The sequence below is a fragment of the Streptopelia decaocto genome, assembly GCF_964273445.1.
Source record: "Streptopelia decaocto genome assembly, chromosome: 10".
Taxonomy (NCBI): Eukaryota; Metazoa; Chordata; class Aves; order Columbiformes; family Columbidae; genus Streptopelia; species Streptopelia decaocto.
In genome coordinates, this window is record NC_138665.1 from 8078639 (window position 1) to 8102074 (window position 23436).

A 23436-nucleotide genomic window follows, 5' to 3' on the forward strand; every position below is an offset into this window, starting at 1 on the left:
GATGGTCAAATCAATACTGAAAACCTGGCAGGGGGGACCAACAACAAACCAAACAAAGGAAAACAACATCAACACCACCACCACCACAAACAAAAAAAAACCACCAAAACCAACCAAACCAGTGACCACAGAGACCCCCCTGACTGGCTGTCCTGTGGAACCAGAGGCAAGTTTGGGTCCTTGCTGCAATCACAGCTGTACTGTGTTCCAATTTTCAGATTGTCTGTTTATTAACTTAGATGATAAATGCTGCTACTTATGTTACCAGTGGTTCAAACATGCAAGCTTAAACAAAATGTTTCATATATTATAGGTTGGGAGTGTGATATTGAGCCTTACACATTTCCACAGAAGCTGTTTGAATAATTTACACAGTTTTTTGAATGTTTTATTCTTGTTTTTTTTCTTTATTCTAATCTGTTGTGTTGATTCTGATGAACACATTAGAGTCTGTCTAGTTAATCAAGATCTGTTGAGTGCGTAGGTACCTCTGAATTTTCTGGAGGATACTTTAATTTGCTTTCTTGTTGTTACAGAGTAAATGTAGAATCTATGGCTGAATGGAACATCTGGTTGAAGTGTTCCACACTTTTAGTCTGCAGTGCAAATTAAGATAGACAGACCACAGATAGGGCAGTTGTTAATTGAATTTTATACCTTTTCCTCCTGGTTTTACTACCGCTAAGCACGAAGATGAATGCTTGTGGCCATTTCTCCAAGACAGGCTTAGTTTTCCCAGCCTCTACTGATTGTTTGGCTGTTCAGATTTAATTGTGGTTTTCCTTTCCTCTGTTTTGTATTTCATGACGTTTCCTGTTTTAAGCCTTCAGTGGCAGAATTACTTTTAGAGAAAGCTTATATAGTGGTCTTTGGAGAAAGACATAATACAATCTTTTCCTGTGTATTATGTAATGTATTGCCAAACATGGACCCACCGCTTTGAAAGAAATTAGCTCTCCTACAATTTTTTCCCCCCTTCTTCCTCAGAGGGCCACTTAATCTCCCTTCTGTAAAGTCTTAACAACACAAAGCCAGATTTCTCAAGATGAGCTTTTGAAACAGTGGTAATTTCTGTGATTATGTACCCATCTGTGTTTGTTGTCCCTTTTTTTTAGCTTTGCTCCTTGCACCGGGTCCTGCTGCCAGGGTGGGCTTGGCAGAAGTGCTGACGCAGACAACAGGACAGAGGGTTGGTGGCATCTCTCTATTAGAAACCTCCTGGCTGCCTGTCCTCCCTGAGAGGACCTTTATATAGCAGAGTTAAAATGTCAGTGACAGTAACCACCTAACCCTCATTAGCACTGCTAGTTTGCCTCATATCATGATTGACTGTTCCAGGAGGGTTGAGTTGTGTTTTCTGCCAAGAACAGAGTACTGCTAATAGAGGTATGCAGATCTAAATACTGATTATTTAGCGTTCTTAGTGCACTTGTATCAAAATGTCCAGAATCCCTTGCTGCTGCAGATTGCAACAGTAACCAGGGGTCATTGTATAGAAAGTTCTTTCTCTTTTCACCTACAGGAACATATGGATATGTAGCAATCCTTACTAAATGAAGTTACTACAAAGTTAGCAAAGATGCTCTGATCTGCCATACTTAAACCCTTCCATTGCAATGAGTTCAGTAGCAGGCAGTTCAGTTGTGTAAGGCATAAGGTTCTGAGAACATGCAAAGAGACAATTGTACAGATCAGAGCTTGGCATAAAAGATATTTTCAAATAGCACATAAGGATCCCTGCAGATTGTTGTAATAAGTGTTCGGTAGTGGGGAAAAAATGTACTGTAGCTTTAAAGACAAATTGATGCCATGAGTTCACATTCATTATTTCATCTAGGAACCTGGTGAGGAAAATTACAACCCCCATTACAGCACCATTTGGCATTTTCTAAGGCAGCTATGAATTACTGCTGCTTGGTGTCTCTTGGTATAAGCAAGTAGAACAGTTAACATGTGTGCATGGTGTGTTTCCTTCTGTGCAGTCAACTTTCTGTTCCTTGGAACTGGATATTCTTTGGAGTTGTTTTGTTGAAAATTTGAGGCAGATAGTCTCCTATGAAACCACCTGCTGTACTTAGGATAGCTGGTGTATCAAATTATCAGTGTTATGTACTTTGGCACTATGTCCTTGTTTGAGGAATACAAATTCTCTTTTTGTAAAAGGATGTAGAATTAAAGTTGTAGTATCATATTTCTGCTCAAATAGAGACAGTGCTCATAGGCTAGGAAATGTCTATGAATACAACAGAATCCTACCCCTGCCTGCTAGTAACTTAGCAGTGTATTGTGGGATACTAAATATGCAAGTTAGGATGTCTGTTTCTGAGGGACAGAGCAAAGACTAATAGAACTGACTTCATCTGAATGTTTATTCTACTTTGGAGGAGAATTTAATCTTGGCTGATACTCATTCTGAGGATTTTGCTTCCTTCAAAAATAAAGAAAATGTAAGTTAGTGAGTTTTTCTTGCTATCTGTTCTGCTGTAGAACTCCAAGTGAGTTTAATTTTAAGTGGGTGTTTATGCTTCATTCCTTGGACTGCAGGCCACAGAGAATGGCTTATCTGGACCAGTGCCTAGTTTTGGAGTCAACTTGCACAGATGATGCTTGGATTTGTGAAAAAAATCATGGGAGGCATGGAGAAGAAATGCATTGCTTGTTGACCTGGCTTAAGAATCCTTAATAAGAACAACAAAAGACAAATTGGTGAGTGCTCAGAAACCAATTCTCCTTCTCAAACAATTTTAGAAACCAAATGAACTTTCAGAACAAATGAAGTTTTGTCTTACTGACAACTTCTTATAGAAACAGGGGGGCATAGGACATGGTTCAGCATAGTCTTCATTGTCCAGCAAGGGTGGCAGCAAGCAACTGGTTTTGCATGGTGGTTGTTACAATCCTAAATAGAGATCAAGTGGATCCTACCTGGAATGTCATTTTAGTGACGTTTTACAGAAATTCAGGCTATATTCTTGGCTATCATCTTCAATAATATGTTCTTTGATTTAAATTATCAGCAACACTTTAGTGCATAACAAAGTCAAGAAGTTATTAAATTGCAGATCTTCTGAAAAATTTGCTAAATAATTTTGAAGGAAAGAATTGTAGCATTTCTTTGAGTTTCTTAAAAGCTAGTTTCCATGGTGTTTTGCATCTGGTTTAATACTTCTCTATTTTTAATATCCATTCCAGAAGATCTCTTTTCTTACTTATATGGAGTTAGAGAATAATTTTGTCTCTGCTAATTGTAATCTTAAAGGATGTATAACCTAAACAGAGTTGTCTGCTTTCCTGCATACAAAGATAGAATAATTTCTTCATGGTTGCCACTTTTATTTATGAAAGGTTATAACTGAATGACTGTATTTGCAGCTTGCTGCAAGTAAATAATCTAGGCTGCAGATGCCAAACAAGCACTGACATGAGACAGCACAATAGTAATATTTCCTGGAGTTCATGCTAACATAGCTGGTGCCACGTAAGAATGATTTGTGAAAAAGGTGGATACCAACAACTATATCCATCATTATCAGTTGTATAATTTACACTAATTTTCCCTGTTGAGCAATGTATAAATATTCATGTTTTTATCAGTTTAGTTAAAATTTTGAGATGTTATCAGAGAGAGAAATTTGGCATAAATATTTTAACTTTTCTAAATATTTAGTTCCTTTGAATCCCTGATGATGGTCACAATAACATTGGTAGAAGAAAAACTTTTATAAAAGTTCTGTTTGTGGTAGTAATCACTTAAGAAGTTGAAATATATTTACTATGTAACTATTTGTGAATCTAGTGGAATTGTTATCTCATAAGTCTTTCTCTTATTTGCATGTGTTTGATCAATATTGGGTGAACTACGACTAAACTTTTTCTTAAGTATAGTGTTATTAATTAGGTTCTCATTGGCACTGGTGTATATTGCTGAGAACTATTCAGGTAGTATTCATTTTTCATGCTTTGGAAAGAAGCACTGTAGCAGGAGAAAGTTATGGAAGCAAAATATGCAATTAACCCCCATTGAAGGGGGAAAGTGCTATTAATTTTAGTCTCGTGGGTAGCAGCCAGTGTGAAAATTTAAGGGCTTAACTGTATTATTGGAAGAGGGTGACCCCTGTTTCTGCTGTATCAACCTCAAACCTGAAAGTGTGGGAAAGCTTGGTAAAAAGATTTCTAACCTGTGCAGGTTCCAGTTATGTGACATTTGTTTTATAACTGAAACTCCCCTACTTACCTTGCCACTCTAAAGAATATTCATTTGGACAGTTCTTTTTAAAGTTTATATGTTTCTCTAAGAATATTTTGTATTTTTAAATTTTTCAAATATGTAAATGTTTGAAATGTTTTCTGAAAATATTTGAGAAATTCAGTACAACCATTCAGTTTCTCAAACATTTTTTTTTTCCCCTAAAGTTGCCATTTTGTGCAAAAATTCCTTTATCAGAAAGTTCCCTATTAGTCTTAGTTAAAAGAATCGGCATTCTGCTCTACCTGTTAAGTAATGCATAACTTTGATCATTGTCTCTCCTAATGTGAAGAGTCTTCACTTAGCTTTTAATCTTTGATATTTTGTGGTGAAACTTCTGCTGTGGAAATGGATAATTAAAATGGAAGTGCATTGCCCTGACTAGCTATCACTTCAGTTCTGTTTACAGAAACCTACATTGTCTTTTCCGAAGGAAAGAGTTATAGATTCAGTCCTTTAATTAGTTTGCATCTGTTTGTACGCACACATGTAATAGTAGTAGTAATAGCTGCCAGCATAATAATATTGGCCTTAGAATGTGTAAATATCATCTTTTGCTGTTTACTCTCTGCCACTTAAAAGATCTGAATATTTTAATGTCTAATGCAGAGATTTCCATAATCTTGACCAGTTTTCTAATTGGTTTGGTATGTAAGCTAAGGCTTCAATTCCCTTCATTGTGAAGGCTTTAAAAAAATTTATTATTATTATTATTATTATTATTATTATTATTATTATTATTATTATTATTATTATTATTATTATTATTATTATTATTATTATTATTATTTAGAAAGATTGTTGAAATAGCTACATTTGGTGAAATATCTAACAGTAATGGTGTCATGGTCCCAAGTGGAGTGTTCAAGAAGCTAGAGACCCAACAGCACTTCATAAATGCTGTGTCACTGCTGGACTGGAGGATTTTAACTATTTCTGAATGGAAAAGGGAAACACCAGAAAAAATCACTGTGAGCTTCAAGTTTAAGAGCAATCATGTGAGGCCTAAAAATACCCCAGGGAAGATGATTTTTCTGCCTGTAGAGAAAGTAGACACACAGGATCTTAAGCGATATGCTAAAAAGTTAAAGCCTGTGGCTGGGCTGGTTTTGAAGACCTTTATTTGTCACTCACTGTCATTTGATTTAGTTGTGACGTTTTGTCCCAAAACCTGTGTAAGTAAAAAAAAAAAAAATCACTCTTCTGTCAGAAGATATATAGCATCAAAAGTAACAAGAAACACAGTGGTATTCATTTACGTATGATGTGGAAAGGAAGTACTTTCTATATGATGAAGTTTCATGCTTAGTTTTGTGGAGTTCTTGATCTCAAGAAACTCTGTTTAGTATTTTAAACAATTTTGGACTTTGCTATTAATTTGTGCAATGATTGCTAGTTACGTCTTTTGAAGATTGCTTCCATTGTTTAACTTTAATTGGTAAAAAGTTTTTTCACTATTTATTGGAATTTTTAATAGCTTTAATTATTGTCATTTTAATAAGGGCTTGGCAACACTCTCAGACAATAAGTATTTAACAGATGGATGTCACAGTAGTCAGTATGCAAGAAATACCTGGACACACAAAAAGTATCTTGTCACATTTAAACTTCTGAATACTTTCCCTTTACATAAACAGATGGCAAACATTAGAAATCTTACAGGAAGTTTGCTGAGGTAAGACATTATTCCTTACTGAGAAACACCATGGATATTTTATAATTACAACAAAAAGCTTGATTGCATCGCATTTTGTCATCATCCTAGTCATTACTACTAATGTGTCTTTGAGTGCAGAATAAAATTTAAAGATCTAACTCAAACTGGTTTTGATCTGACACCACTTTTGCACAGGATAAATAAATTTTGTATTACCGTTGTATCTCTGCTCAACACTTCCATACAGCCAGTCAGTAACAGCAATGCCATTTGGCTTCCTTTTTACTTTAAGAAACAGTAGTGTTTTCATCTTAATGTTGTGAAGACTTTCCCCTGAGCTTTGGGAGAAACGGATTGTTATTACAGTAATTGGATAGTCTATGACAACTTGCTATAATTTCTTTATTAGTAAAGTTTCTTAATATGGAAAAGCGACATCTTTGTGTGTTTGAATTCAGCTGCCGTGACAAAGCTAATTGCTCCTCAAGAGATGCCATCCTGGGCTGTGCTGGGAATGTGAAAAAGAACAACTGCTGACTTCAGTAACTTTTTTCCCAGCAATTTAACATTTTTCATATAATTAGCCCTGGTCGCCTTCCTAGATTAACAGATCTACTAAAAATATTGTGCTTTAAAAGCTGCAAGCTGAGAACATAAAGTAGAGCATATTCAAAGGGTGCCAGTTCATTATACTGACAGGTTTGGTAAGTATAGTATAGGTAACCTTTAACCTTCACAAATACTTTAATAAATTTCAAATACAAGCTTCATCATATATTGTAATTTTATATATTTGTGTTTTACTCAAATAATAGGACAATCTGCTAAAATGAGGCTTTTGATTATTTTGATTGCAATTAGTACCTTTCTAAAGATAAATTATAATTTGTCTGTATTATCCATGTCATTAACTCAAATTCTAAGTGGGGAAAAAGGGAACACCCCGTCAATGTATCTGTTTTTATATGTACATATATACACACAAACATACATAACACTTTCCTCATTACTCTAAATAATGTTTTCAAGGTCTAGTGATCCAAGTGATCTAATTGATAAAGCTCTTCAACAGCGTAGGTAAAGTTATGTTTACATATATGTGTATATATATGTCTATATATACTTATATATGTTTATATATAAATGTTTCCATATGAGTTCCCTTGTTCCCAGGGGCAACTGCTGTGAAGGGCTGTTGTGCAGCAAGAGACTTGCCAGGCTATTGCCACAACCAGTGCCCTCAGAGCCTGAGCTACGCTGGCATTGTGTGGCTGCCCAAAGGTGACAGCCTAAAAGACCAAAGCTGAGGCTTCAGATCTACCACGTCTGTCAGGTCAGTAAAAAGCCCACGGCTTTCTATTTGTAACGGAAAAAAATTGCAAAGACAGGGCTTATAGCCCTTTTGCGTTTTTCTTGTGTAATTTTTAAATTCCACAAGAATTACAGTGTATTATACAAGTAAATGCACAGATTAATGCTCTCTTCCAAAGTCCTTGTGGTCCTTGCAAAGCATACTGGAGCTGCAAGGAACATTCTTAGTAAAATCTAATGTAAAATAAAGTTAATTAAACTATTCTGAACTTCGGTAAACAGATGTTGAAAATAATAAACATCAGATGATTTGATGAGTTAGAAGCTATAACAATCAGAAGAGTAGGAGGTTTAATAGCAAATATGCTATGCACTAAGAAATCTGGGGAAGGCAGCTTTGTTTAGAAGGATCTGGCAAGAACCTGCTTGTAAAAGAGTGTGTCACTGCAGAAACTAATTCACGTGATGATTGTGAATCATAAATGAGCTCCCAGATACTGAAATAAGTTTGCTCGCCTTATATTGTGAATTTAGGGGGCCTTAGTAATAAGAAACAAAAGAAACAATGATCGAATTGAGTTGAACCTTTCATTTGCATTAGTATTGCATCTCAGATACCTGTTTACAACTTAATACAGACTTCCTTCAGCTCAAAGCAACTATCTTTTTGTTACAACACAGTTGTATTAAAATTTGTATCTGAAAGTCTTAACCAATTTGCACTGCTGAAAGTCTAGATTTTAAACCAATACAAGCATGTCTAGCAAAATACACTGTTTTAAGGAGATGTTTACATAGATTATAAAATGCTAATTTTATCAATGAAACAGAAAATGTAATATAAACCAGTATGAACATGGTTATTTGCCTCGAAGGAGATGGGCTGGAGCAGACCGTAGACCTTATTAACCTTCATTATAAGCCCTTAGGGTGCCCTAAATTCTTAGTCCATTAAGTATAAAATGGTAATCTGCAGGGGCTGTAGACTCATCATGTGCAAAATTATTTGAAAATGCAAATGGGAGTTAGAAGAGAAACATTCATCCACGTCTGATTAATTCTTCACTGCTTCTATCTCTATGGATATATACTCCCCGGTGTCTAACCACTAGCAGCTTGCCCACTTTCAGTCTATGAAATACATGTGGCAGCATCTTGGTGAAATTTTATCCCAGTTAAAATAGCAGAGGACTTCTGAGTCCTTTGTAGTACATTATTTGTTCTCTGTGTATCCTGCGGACCTACTTTTGTCTATTCCTGTTTAAACTGACTCAGTGCTACCTGGCTGTATTTTACAACTCGTCAAAAAGTGACTCATATGTGATGTTTATTTTCCAATTATATATTATACTTTGTCAGTGTCTCATGTTATAAAGTCTACTTGTTTTAGTTATGTGAACTCAATGTATGACATGGAAATTAACACCCCCCCCCCCCCCTCAAACAAAAAGAAGCACTAGAAAATATTCTCATACTGAAGCACAGAAATGCTGAAAAATTTTTAGTCTGTGATAATTACAGTGGTTTCTATGAAATGAATACTATTCACATGTGAATGTTTCCCATATGAGAAATACAGAGATTAAAACTACTGTCATGGGCCGCTAGTTCTTAGTTTATGGAAACTGTCTGTTTATTGATATAAATGGATTTCAAGTTTTCTAAATACAGAAAAATAGAAATGGAGTGTATATCTTCACTGGTACTGACCTTACTATGATAAAGGGCTTGAGAAACTGTTGGACAAATGCTGGCTGTCTTTTTTTGTTTCATTTCTGTTGGCTTTTTTACTGAAGTGTCTTCAATAGGCAAAGATTGCTTGATAATAAATTTCAGTGAGTTGTTATTTCTCTGTTAAAGTGAGAAAGAAAAGAAAAAACTCACTGAAATTAAGATTTATTGCTTATGGGCCTGACAAACTATGATTTCCTTGGCAGTTGTTTACTCCAGTATACCTAACAGTGAAAATAAACCAGGTGTTGAGGAAAAAGTGGCACCAATCAGGAATACACTTTATGTGAAAATAGACTGTATTATCAGTGTTTTACAAATGCAGTATGTGTGTAATTATTCAGTGGATATATATTTTGATTGAAAGTATGAGACCTGTGACTTTACAGAAAGCCTTCTTCAGTTAAAAAGAGTACATTTAATACTAAATTAGGAAGGATAAGAAAAGGAAATAGTATCAAATAATATAACAGTTTAATGATGTTGTAATAATTAATTTTTTTTTCTGCAAACATTTACACATTCTGATAACTGTGTGCTTTAGTTTGCTCAGTGTTCTCAGACACGTCCACCTAAAACTCAGATACATAAACTCATAATGAGATCTGTGAGACAGGAAGATTGACATTGACCTGTTCTTTCTTTTTGTTTTGTTTTTCCTTAGGGAAAAGCATACAAGGATGTTTATTTAGGTCCATGCTACAAGAAATCAGTTTACCTGTGCTGCAGATCTCATAACGAGTTTACTGAACTCAGGTTTGCTTCTCAACCATGGGATTTACTTCTGGCTATTTAGATGTACACCTGATAATCATTTGCTCCATACAATCAGAGTATTTCCTGTCATGTGTATGAGACCTTTGTGTACTTCTATTTTAAAAGTGTTTCTAACATTCTCATTACACCTAAATTTTGAAAGACAAACATTTTACAAGAGACAACTTATGCTTTATATTTTTTATTTTCCCTAGCAGTCCATAGTGAGGACAATTTTATTCTTTCCCTTTAGCAGCAGTCACCACATTGAAACAGTTTTCCTAAGATTTGCTTCTTATATAACCATTTCTTTTTCTAGGAAAATTAACATTGAAACAATGAGATGATTTAATGCTTAATTTGTATTGATGCTCCTTTACTAAAAATGCTTAGTTTTTACCTATTTCAAATTTTCATTTCCTATCCTATTTTTCATATAATACAATAGCCATTTCATATACAATGCCTATTGAATCTACCAGTTCATACTCATTTTCAAAGATGGCGCCATGTAATTTCATATCTGTGAAATAATTGATTGTGTCTGATACTGCTGCTTTGCAGAAATAAGTTGCAGTATGTTTTACTTAGAGCTAGATTGTGACTTTAGCCCATTTCTGAGCTGTAGGTTAGACCAGATGATTTTCAGGGTCCCTTCCAACAACTAATCCTGTGATTTGTGATGTCCTTGGGAGTCCTCCAGTCTGTGGCTTGTCTGGGCCAGAAATTACTTTTCCAAATTCATGTAGCTGACTTGGTTGTGTTGGCAGCTGGAGTTCAAGGTCTGGCCATTCCTGATCTAAGTCTTTTATTTGATTTTTGATTTGAACAGAGAAAAGTCTAGAACATAGGAACAGTCACAGTGGCTGAGAGGAAAGGTCTGGCTAGCTGGTGCTCTGCCTTTGTTGTGACCCTCCGCAAATGGAAGAGAAGGAAAGAGAGCAAAGCACGTGCAGAGCTTCCTTCAAATACTCTTCCAACTTGCAGTTCCATTCAGTTCAAAGACCCTGTGCTAGATAGTTTGTTTAGGTAGTATCTTAAGATGGATTTTCCTGTCATGATGTTTTCCAGTCTTACTTGATATATTTTGCTGTTAGATGAGACAATACATTTATTGAGCAGATACCTGTAATGCCATTGGAGGTCCAGCTCTCCTCACATGAGGAAAATACACAAAGTAACTTAATGAAGTTGCTGCTTATCAGTTCAAATGATTAGCTGTATTTCATATGTAGGTAATGAAGTTACAGAGGTGCCTTTAGCAGTCCAGTGTTGAATTGGAATGGTTGCCTCTGATAATGTAAGTAGATAAGGGCCAGCTAAAGTGTTGTTTGCAGACAGACAATCTGAAGATGTGTTAGTCATTTTCTCCTTTTTCAGACTATCCTAAATTAAGTCCTCAATTTTTGTGTTTTCCAAACTGCAACCAGATTTGGGAAGAATGAATGCCATATCAACATATTACCTAGAAATAACGTTCTGAAGGGTACAAAACACTCCTTTTGCATAATCATTGTTGCAGATATATATTCAAAATGCAATGCACAGAAGGTAACTTTGGTTATGCACTGCAAATGGTTGGATATCAAGGGTTACTTTTTCCCTTTAGAAATATTTTCATTTATTACATTAAAATTTTAGAACGCTAATTTCTCACACTACGATATGATGTTCAAGATAACTTTTTTCTTCAGTTTAATTGGTCTGTGTAAGTTACAACAATCTCATGTGAATTCTTGATTTAAAATACTTTTGTCTTCAAGGAATATTCTTTTGAGTTGTTCTTCAGGGCAACGAAGATTGTGAGGAATTAATTAAGCATGAACTATGTGCAGGCCACATTCTGGCAGTATCTAACTGTTAATGCTAGATGAATTGCAATAATATTATAGTTAGGACAGTTGATAGGACTATAGCCTTGAAATTGCTAGTGGAACAAAGCTATATTAGTTCAATTTCTGAACTTTTTTAATAGCTTTGTTGCCGTCAGCTTTATTCAGGCTTGTGTAGTTATCACGTATATATTTTAGTGAATAAATTAATAAAAATATATTGCTTTCAAACAACTTAAACAGAATCAAAGATGTCAAAGATTAGAACACAGCAGCATCAGGTAATCTAAAGATACTTAAAAGTACCTTCTAGTTTTGCCAATTATAACAGTCTATGATTGACTTTTGAGGTGTGAGGAACAGCATGAAAATCTGCAATCCTGCTGAGTGAAACAAAAATTTTCAAGTTAAGTGTAACTCTGGTATTTAGATTTTTGAGTGATCAGGCATCATCTTTACAGGCTTGGTAACACATGCCTCTAAGCATGAACACAGAGATTCTGTATCTTTCCAGATGTGTAGCTCTTTATGTAAAATCTATTTGTTGTAGAAATACCTTAGAATGGGAACTGAGACAGGGAACTCTTAAGAGACTGACATTTCTCCCACTGTTAGTGTTGCCTGCCAAGGTTAGATTTTGTTTCTGTTGATAATCACTTCTGCCTGTTGCTATGAGAAATCTATACCACGTCATCCAAGAATCACAGAGAAACAAAGAGAGATTATATGATCTGATACAGTTTATTCCTAGGGGTTTGTTGGGCTTTTTTGTTACTTTTTGGATGTGAAAGTTTGCCACTATGTTAAATGTGCAAACTCTTCTGTTCTGAAGAATTTATAGCCTTAATTTCAGCAAGTGCCTAACTTTACACAGGTGTATAATCTTAATTAGGCCCAAGTATATCACAGATAGATGAGTTTTTATGGTTTCACAAACAAGGAATTAAACACACAGAGTCTTAGTATTATTTTAATTTATCTCTCTAGGTATTATGATTAGTGATTTCTTTGGGAAATAGAATATGACTGAGTTGTTTAAATAGACGTATTTTTCTTTATTTTCTTGAATCTATGCAAAGTGGTTGATGGTTCCATAGGTTTACTTATCTAACAAAAAATGTGTGACAGAATAAATACACGAGTGCAAAATGTTTTTCCTCACTTTTTTAATTTTAATTGTATCTCTTAAAATGTTATTAGCTACTATAAACTTACTATCTGCTGTTATGTTTACAGCTCATTAGAGTGGTGGATCACTTCTACATCAGTGTACTGCAATGTTTGTTCCCACTAAGCTAAAGAATATATGTTCTGTGTTGTCATTTTTATCCATGCAAGAGGTGACACTTGATTATTAAAATAATTGCTTAATTTTTATTTCTCAAAATAGAGTATTCTTTTAATGAGACAAGCAATCTGAAACCTTTATTCTCTGTATTGCTTTGCATTTTGGTTTTTAACTTGGGTTGTTTTTTTTTTTTCTCTTTGGGCAAATTGGACTGCTGTAATTTTTTGTGATTGTAGTTTCAGCATTGTGTTCAATACATTGTCTTTATTGTTCCCCATGGTTTTCTTTATAAACTGTAATAGCCAGGAATTTCTCACATATTTCATTTGTGTTGTAAATGGAAATCTGGTTTTAAATGCAAAATAATTTATTGGAAATGATATTCAGGAAGTATCCTTGTTTCATGGTAGATCATATTTAACTCAGAAGTTGCAAACTGCTAAGGAAATTTATGCAGCTGTATAAATTCTCATCAATAGTCTGTCAAAACACATCTTAATGAAGAAAACCTAGGGTTATTGGCAGACAGCTGAGGCAATACGAGCTATTGGTAAATGGGAGCAGAGATTTGTTGAAATCAGATTTTGGTATTTGGAACCTCTGTGATTGTAGAATTAAGATTTTCGTTGTAGTTGTGCACTGTGTGTGCAGTGTAGCTCTGTTACCAGCTGTCTAACTTAGAACTGTCTCTGTTTGATTTAAACTGGTACTACAGGTGTAAAATTAGTTTCTAGGGCTGATTTCTGGATCTCACTGGAAAGTCTTCTTATAGACCATTCCCGAATAACTATGACACTTCTGGGAATGATCTGTTCTAGTTTCTGTGGCCAGGCAGTGCAAAATGATTACTATTGGAACACAGCAGCATGTCATGCTGTTTTCTTCACCTGTTAAAATTTTGTTGTTTTTCCACTGGCAGAGCATGCCAATGGTAATCTTGTATTGCCAATGGTAATCTTGTATTGCCAATGGTAATCTTGTATTGCCAATGGTAATCTTGTGTTGCCAATGGTAATCTTGTGTCACTTTTTTTTTGTGCATGTATCTGGACAGATGTTAATAATTCACAAAGTTTGCTGTCTGTTAGCACAAATGATTTTGTTATGGAAACCTATTTTAGATAAGAAGACATTGAATCATTAAAGTATCTTAAATGCAATTACTCCAATAAGTAATTACACAAAAGAGCCACAGTACTTTTATTTCCCAGTTATAATCAAAGTGAGAGTTACTCAGAAGACAATTAACTTTTCGTAGGAACAACTACTATATAGTGAACCATAGCTTAGGTGATTCAAATTCTTGATTTTTGGTAAATATTTAGAATTAACAAGTGTTTATTAATATATTAGAACTGGTTTAGTAATTAGTTAATTATGTTAATAAAAACAAGAACAACAACAAAAGCCAGCCTAGAAGAGAATGGAACATGTAAAATCCTTATACTGATTTATAGCTGCATGTTTGTGGATCCCACTGCTTCTGCATGTGTGGGAAGGATGAGGTTAAACCAAAATATTGCTGGGATAAAAATCTTGGATAAACATGATGTGGCTGCCATATTTCTGAAGAGAGATCTTTCATTCTCAGCTGAAGCAAATAGCTGTGAATAGGCCAAGACTCTTGGTTTCTCTCTGTCCATCACCTAATACATTCTGGTTACTGCTCTGGATTTCTAGTTAGTATCAACATTACATGCATTTGACCAGCTAAACTGTAAACAGCAAGAAGTAGTAAACTGATAAATTTGTTCCTTGTGCTTAAGTTTTAAATCTGGCTCCCTTTTTCATATTTAAATATACATTTTAGTCTTTGGGGTTTTTTGGTTGTTGTTCCCAGGCCATAATTTTAGCAAACTCTCTGCATTAATTTTAAATAGGAAATCCCAAAACTGTTACTGTTTCATTAATTTCTATCAGAGGCAACTTTATAGTGTTTTTTGTTGTTGTTCTGTGTTTTTGCTTGCTTGCTTGGGTTTTTTTTGCTTTGTTTTGGGTTTTTATGTTTGTTTTGATGTTGTTGTTGAGGGTTTTGTTTGTTTGTTTTTCCCCAGGGAAGGCTTATTCCAACATAAACATCAAGATGTATTTCTCTGGCATAAAGTGGCCTGTTATGTCCTTAAAAGTTTCTGTTTAATGATCATGAGCAACCTTTTACAAATCACTGAGAGAGATGAAATAAGATTTTTACTCAAGTATGCTGCAAGCATTTTTACATTAAACTTGTGCAGGTTCATTTGAAAGGGAGGCTCGTGGTACTATGCTGTTGCTCTTTAGTGTTTTTTCCATGTTGAAATACTATTTCTCTGCACTTTTTCCTGATTTTTTTCCGCCTCCCCCCCACTAAGGTGGGTTTATCAGAGTTTCTTTGAGTTACATAGAAAGTAAACTGTAAAATTCTTCTAATTTATAGTGTGAGGACATCAGCAAGGCTTCTGTTATATATGTTACTTACTGGAAGTTCTTTTAGAAAGTCTCTCTTTCATAGACATGAAATGATTTTAAAAAAACCCTCAGAAGCTAAAGATTCCTGTTAAAAGAAAATACTGGGGTTTTTTTTAGTTGCAGTTGTGTTCATATTTATTGAACTTTTTGAGAGCACATCGAGCAAAATAATCTGGAATGTCAGGTACATGAGGCAAGAATATAAAAACTCAATCTTTCTTCCCTATTCAAAGTTTTTGTCACTCTGTCTGCGATACAGTGTTGAAATAGGATGGGGGGTGCATGGGGGGCACACCAGAAAAAGTGAAAGCTGGTCAGAGAAAGTGAATAAAAAGACTGAAGGTGCAGCACCAGGCTTTGTTGATCATGATACTGATTTCACACATTGAGTGATAATGCAACAGTGTCGGTAAGAAATGTGAGATGAATCAATAATTATTTCATTGCGGCAGAGCGTGAACCAATTTGTGGAAATAATGGCAAAACCTCCCATCTTTTCAAGAATAAATGTTTGGCTAGTTGGAATGAATGTTTGAGTATAAGCAAGGAACCCCATAATCTGTGTTGAAAATTGACTTTCTTAAAAGGCCAGCTTTAAAACTCCATCAGCTAAGTATCAATGTAAAGAAAGCAATACTTTTGCCCTGAATGTTTCTTTAAATACTTAATGGAGCTGTGGTATATGTCATGCTCCATATCCCTGAATGTGCAAAAGAGACTTGGAATCTCTACAATTCCTAATAACATATCTGTCATCCGTCTGTCTTAATTTCATTAAGAATTAAATTTAGTCTTAATCCTTAGAGAATAGAACCCCCCAAAGTAGTGCATAAATCATTTGAGGATGAATACACTGGTCAGATTCATTATTTTTTCCATTGTCCAGAAGCACTTTGGAGAAGCAGGTATTGGGCTATCAGAAAAAAAGTGGATTAGAAAAATGATTGTGTGATGGGGCTCCATCAAAGCCTGCGGCAGGTGCAAGGTTTTAACCAATTTATGTAGATATTTAAATGTGGTTTAGCCTTTAAGAAGTAAAGAATCCTTGAGATGTCTTTGCTTTTAGAAGATGTAATAATGGTCCAAATGTGATTTGTACTTGAAAAGCTTATTTACAGAAGACAGACCACTGCTAACGACATTTGCATGGAAATTTCCCAAATGAATATTTATAAATAAGAGATATTACTAGAGTGTAGTGTATGTATTGGCACAAACATTTCTATATACAGATGTGTGACTTTTTTGTTGAACTCAGCATCACTGACAAATCTCTCAGGGAAACACCAAACAGTTTGTTCCACATACAGATGTCCCTTTGGCATGTTATTATAAAGACTTGAAAACATACTGTTTTACTGGCAATAAAACAGCAATAATGTCTTAATAGAATCTGAAAGAATAACTAAGCACTTCAAATGCCTGAAATAAAGGGATAATTGAAGTTGCTTTGAGTTTAAACCTCAGTAATTTCTTACTTTATAATAACTCAGGTGATTGTTTATATCTAATGAAAGGCAATAAGAGGACATTATTGATTGAGAACTTAAATATTTGCTTGTACCTATAATGTGTCTCATTGATAGACATCACTGTAATGGAAGAAACAAATTATTTAAATTATATCTCATTATGCTTAGTACGAGTCAGTAACTCACTTGCAAAGAGACTTTTCTTAAACTTTGCAAAAATTTTGATGACTATGTTGCAAATTAAGCCTCCCAGATTATTTGTGCTCGTAGTTTTCTTGCTCAAGTGTGATCATTGAAATTGTCAGGAATATTTATCTCATACACTCAAAGCTCTAGAGTTAGACTTCTACTATGAAATTTTAAAAAGATTAATTTTTATGGTTCTGAGTATCACAGTCTTTATGGTTGGGCTCTGAAGCTTTTCCCTGTAGATGCAGACCCTTCAAGCATATCAAAGAAGGCAAGCAGTTTCCACCCTAATCCAAGAACTGACAGATTGTGTTTAAAGAAAATCAATGAATGTGATATGAATAAGCAGCTTGATTTTCAACATTGAGAACCAATTTTATGCCTTTAGATGTTTTGTTAATGTAATGGGTTAGAGTGGAAGCTCTAAAGGTGTCTAGTCATGATCTGCTGGTCTAAATGTAGGTAGCATCATCTCCATCATCTCCAGTTATGGAAGTCTACATTGAATTTTTTTATTGTAGGCATTTAATCTTATCCTGCTGCAATGTAGAGAAACATGGGTTATATTCATTATAGAGTTCAGCAGGAGCTCCTTGGTTAGCATTGCCTTTTGAGGCTGTGCTGCTTGTAACGTGACAAAGGCTAGATAGTTGTGTGTGACCTATCAACAGCCGCATGCAACACCAGCAGAAATTCTCTGTCAGCTGAACTTTGATGAAATATCTTGCTTTCCAGTTTAGGGGAAAAAAAAAAAAAAGGCAAATTATTTTTTACATTCTGTGCAAATTGCTCTCCTACCATTTACCAAAACCTGAACAACAGAAGGGGTAATATGTGCACTCTTCTGCACAGGATGTCAGTTAGGTCATGAATCACACTTCTTCAATATGTCTGTGACAGTGCTGAAGAGATAATTGCTACTTGTTTGCGCACAGTTTCTGTTTCAGAATGTAGAGTAGTATATGCATGAGAAACTTTAGAAAAGAAGAGCTAGCAATGCTTAGCCTGTATAAATGGTGATTTCAGGCTTCTTAGTGATTGTAGTTTTCTTTGCTAACTTTAATAATGTAAATAAAAATCTCAGAACTGGGGCCATTTCATGTCTTGACCATTGCAAATCACCTGGACTTTTTCACCAAGAGAACAGTGAAAATATGGCTTCTAGAAAAGATGTCAATATACCTCGAGCAAGTGTGAGCTTAATTTTCAAGTGTCTGGAATTACAGCAAATAGTATCCTACTTCACTACACTTCTCCTTAAGTGCTGGAGAAGGGGCTGAAACAAGCAGATTCTACACTTTTTTGTTAAATTTAATTTTTGAGACTGGTTTGTGAAGGAGGGTTAATGGAAAGAAGCTGTGGTTAATTACTGTCATTCTGTCTGAGCAGGGCTCTGGCAAGATATATTGATATAATAGCAATGCCAGCTTTCTACAGATAACACAAACTTTAATCAAGCTAAGCTGTTATGACTGATTCAGGAAAAAAAATTGTGAAGCTATAATACATAAACAGTAGAAACACAGTTTAGTGTTCTACCTGTGAAATAGTTCTTCTCTGGAAACTTATTTCATATAATTGCTGTGATATTTTCTACCATGTCAAGTGTGGAATCATTTGTCAAATGTTTGAAAAATAACAATATGAAGTATTCCTTTGTAGTTAAGTTGTATGGAAAAGATAATTGGGAGACCATTTTTTTTTTCTAGAAATTGTTCTTCCCTCCCTTGAATGAAGAAGTATTTAGTTTTAAATTCAATGTTTCTTGGCACACATAACTTCTCTTCCATTCTTTGAATCTGTTTTTCTAAAAACTGGGTTCCCTTAGAGTTCATCTGTTTATTATTGTATCCTGATGAGTCATACTACAATGCATCATTTGGTGTTATATCAGTGATGAGGAATAGCCCATAATACATTTTGAGTGGAAAACAGTAGAATTGTTTTACTGGAGATAACAGACAGCAGGTGATAACACAGTAATAATTATCCTAGATGGGAATTATCGAAGGAGAAAAATGTTGTAAGTAAGAATCTGTATTTCAAGAAATAAACTATAATATTTAATAGTATATAAATAAAGCCATATTTAGGCAATCTTAACAGGATATTTCTACTATAAAATTATAATGAAGTCGTATGTTAAGTTACAAACAGAGTTGGAGATAAGAGACTTAAATGGTCAAATTTTCTCCAACTGGAGTAATTCAAATCTGTGTTTTCTCCTTTCATGAAAGCTCTTTCACTCCTCTGCTCTTCAGGAGGTGCCAGAACATTGTGGATGAGAGCCAGAAAGGCTACACCTCAGTACGGATCTGAAAAATGACCAATACTAGATTCGTGTATTTGAATCCACTCTGAATAGAAATCAGTCTGAAGAGGAGGCTTGTTCAGTATGTATGCAGACAAGTTCCTAATATGTAGACATAACAGTGGGTTCTGAGCAGAAAACATAGAATTACTGTGTAAGACTGCAGGAAAATCTCTATACAGCTGGAAATACATCTATACGTATTTATTCTATACAAAAAAAGTCACTAAATTTACATAACAGTACATGATGTTAAGATGTTAAAAAAAAAAAAATGAATTAAGCAGTAATGGGGAAATGTACTATGTATTGCAACTACAATAGCTGACTGGCTCCAGGTGACGAGTGTTATTTTTGTGTCAGTCACCTTGCCAAGCTCTGCAGGTTTTTTTACTGAATGGGCAAAAACTGCTGTGGACCAGATTACAAAAAACAAACTCTGTTTGACTTGTCCCTAATATAATTGTGATGACAATCAGTTTCTTATGTACTTTATCTGGTATCTGTCAGTAAGCAAGACTAAACCACACTAGAGTTGGCTGAATTTTTATTCATCATACTGCTCATGTTTCTCCATATCCTGGGCTGGCACTGTGAATTAATGTATATCATTCCTCTAGTGTATTGTTATATTTCAAGGTGTTACAGTCACACCCTCTCTCCCTCCCTCCCCCTGCATGAAATGTTAATTTTCTGTCTAAAATATGTACCTGTCAGTTCTCATAGGCAGCCTCAATGCATTTTGAAGTGTATCTGTCAATGACTTTATGCAACAGAAGGAACATTGCACCATTAGTTGAATATTAACACAAAAGTTCTTGGTTTTGAGGACTCTTAAGCAAGGTGATAAGCTTTCAAGGCATGCTAACAAAGAAGTGAACTGTAAGTTATTAACTTTCGTCTGAGAATATTTTTAACACAATATTTTTAACACAATATTTTCTACTTATTATTTTTGCTCCATAAGAGAATTGTTTACTATAAAAATAACATTTAATTTTTTTTTTTTTCACAGTGAGCAGCAGCCAAGAGTTACTTTCCAAGGAAGGATCCAATTTTTTTAATTAAAACAATTCATAAAGTTGTGGGATCTGTCTTTCCTCATGAAATTATTGTGTGACAGATTTGTTTCTGGTGAAGAGACCAGTTGTTGATATTTTTTTTTCAAGTACTGTTTGTCCTCATTCTGTATTTGGGGAAAGCAGTTTCCTTTTTCCTGTCTCTATAGTCCATAAAACTTAACTTCATAGAAATGTTGATGACATGGTCTTACCTTAGAGTACCTCAAAAATGAGTGGTAACTATTAGGATATCTTTCAAATAACCCACAAAACTCTATTTGTAACCTGGTATTGGTCCTTATACATGGATGAAAGGGCAGGTATTCACATAGTTAAAAGGCGACATGTCTTTTCTCACTTTAACCATGGGCTCATTTGTCATCTTCATACCACTGAGCCCAACTCATCCTTGCACCCGTGCTGTGTCTTGGCTTTGGATGGAGAACCTGGCCAAAGAAGTGAACGCAGAGGTGGGTGCTCATAACCTGGAGTTGATAGTTGCGTAGTAGTTAGTCAAGTTAGTCAAATGCTAGTTTTATTTAAACTGATAATCAGAACAGTGTGTTGTTTGTTTGTGGGTTTTTTTTTTCTGGTATCAGTCATCATTTACATAATTTCACTAAACTGAGCCAACAGGAATTCTTAATGGAGAGTGAGATTGATTTGTATCCCATAAAAAGAGCCTTTGCCACTTTGTTTATCAACCACTCAGTGTCAATGTTCAGGATAAGCAAGAAGTCACAATGATGGGACTCAAACTCCCCAAGCTTATGTATGAACAGAAAAACAGGCCATAATTCTGCTTTTAATTTCAACAGAACTTTCTGGTACAGTTCTTGTATTGACAACACCATCTTTCAAGGAATACTGAGCCACCCTGTGAAACCCTGTTGGCTTGTTCAGTACAGTCAATCAAAGCCTGGACCAGGGTCCATAAAAAGGGCATTACACAGTGTGTTAAATTTAACCATTTTGTCAAAGCAAAGGAAGAAAAGAGCACTCTCAAGGGGAAAATCTGTTTGATATTTGGTCTGCTTATCAGCAGGTCTGTGAAGTATGTCACAGGTTTGAGATGTACAAATTACACCTATTCTGTCTATTAGTGTAGTCTCAAAGCCACTTTTAAACCCAGGTTTTCTTCATATTGGAATTCTGGTGAAAGCTACAGATCAGATCTTTTAGCAGGTGTGTAAGAACATGCCTGCTCCAACTGTCTAATATTGCAGAGAAGTTCCAACTCTGTATGCAGGAGCTCAAGGGTTTTTTCACAGTTTCACAGTATGTTTGGGATTGGAAGGGACCTCAAAAGATCATCTAGTCCAATCCCCCTGCTGGAGCAGGAACGCCTAGGTGAGGTCGCACAGGAACATGTCCAGGCGGGTTTGAATGTCTCCAGAGAAGGAGACTCCACAACCCCCCTGGGCAGCCTGGTCCAGTGTCTGTCACCCTTACTGAGAATAAGTTTTTTCTCAAATTTAAGTGGAACCTCTTGTGTTCCAGCTTGATCCCATTACCCCTTGTCCTATCATTGTTTGCCACCGAGAAGAGCCTGGCTCCATCCTCGTGGCACTCACCCTTTATATATTTATAAACATTAATAAGGTCACCCCTCAGTCTCCTCTTCTCCAAGTTAAAGAGACCCAGCTCCCTCAGCCTTTCTTCATAAGGGAGGTGCTCCACTCCCTTAATCATCTTTGTTGCCCTACGCTGGACCCTCTCTGGGTCTGAATGCTGAATGCTGTATCAGTGTCTGCTTGCTACCTGGATGTAGGACACGTGTCTACATGCAAAGTGAATACATAGCGTGGGTTGAATGAGCATCCTCAGAGCGTAGGTCACATAATACTGTTCAGAAACAGACATTGTAGAAAAGATTTTCATTATTATTGTGTTTCAGTGGTTGCTGCATCCAGCATTATTGTTAGAGTTGAGTAAGTATAGTTTTGACACCCTTTTTCTTGCTGTCAAGGCATGTTATTTTTATTCTGGATAGTTTGGGATGACTGGCCAGAGGAAAATTGTGTTCTTGCCTCTCATAAAAATGAAGTCTTAAGGGAGAAACCAGGTTTTGGCTTTAACTTCACTTGCTGGCTGTGGTATTTGTTGTTGAAGTTGATCCTATTAGTGTTTTCAGTCAAGTTTAAGCACAACAAAGCAGTGAATAAAAGCATCTTGAGAAAGTACAGTGATTTTTTTTTTTTTTTCCTACCAAGCAGTATTTTTTAAGATTGAGTTGGCAGGCAATGTTTTGTCACCATAAAACCAGAAAAACTTAAAAGGCTATGTAAGTAATTCCTGTCCAAAGTGTAATTTTGGTGACTGCCCAAATATTATATATGCTTCTCAGAGGGCATGAAGCTGAATGTGACTGAGACTCTCCATCAGCAGTTCCTGTTGGACACTGACTGAAGAAGCAGTTCTGAAAACATCCCTTTTTCAATGTTTACTCCTTGTTGAAGACGTATTTTAGATGAGATATGAAGATGTTCATAACAGTTGTCTTTCTGAATCGATACATGTTGCCTCCTAAATGGGATCATGCTTAGCTCCTTAATGTTTACATCTTACTCATTCTAAAAATGGAATATAAGTTCTTTGGGTGGAAATGTAGATGTTAAGGTATAGAGAACAGGTTTTTTCCCTGACATAAGTGAACAATTAAAAAGTTTTCAAAGCAGTAAGTACGCTGTTTTCTTTATATTGAGAAAGTAGATGAGCAATTTCATTAGAATTTCTAAGCATTAATTCGTTTGGATGAACATGGCATGACTTCATTTGAATATCTGAATGTTAATTGCATTGGCATTGTTATTAAAGCAATTAAATTATCAGCTCTTTTTGACTATGGCTAATCAACTGCAATAAAGTAGTGTGGCATGAAACTTTATAGAGCTATGTTCACAGAATAATGGTTAGATGGCTCTCTATTAAAAACAGACAAGAGGGATTTATTTATGAATATTAATTTTAATTAGTACATATTTGTTGAGAAGTAATTTGGCAATCATCCTTAATAAAATGTGATCTTGCCTATAAGCTGTCTGCATATATACACACAACTATATGTAGGCAGAAGGTTTTATTAGAGAAATAAATTAATGTTTTAATTATTGGTTTTGAAGAAAAAATTTATTATTT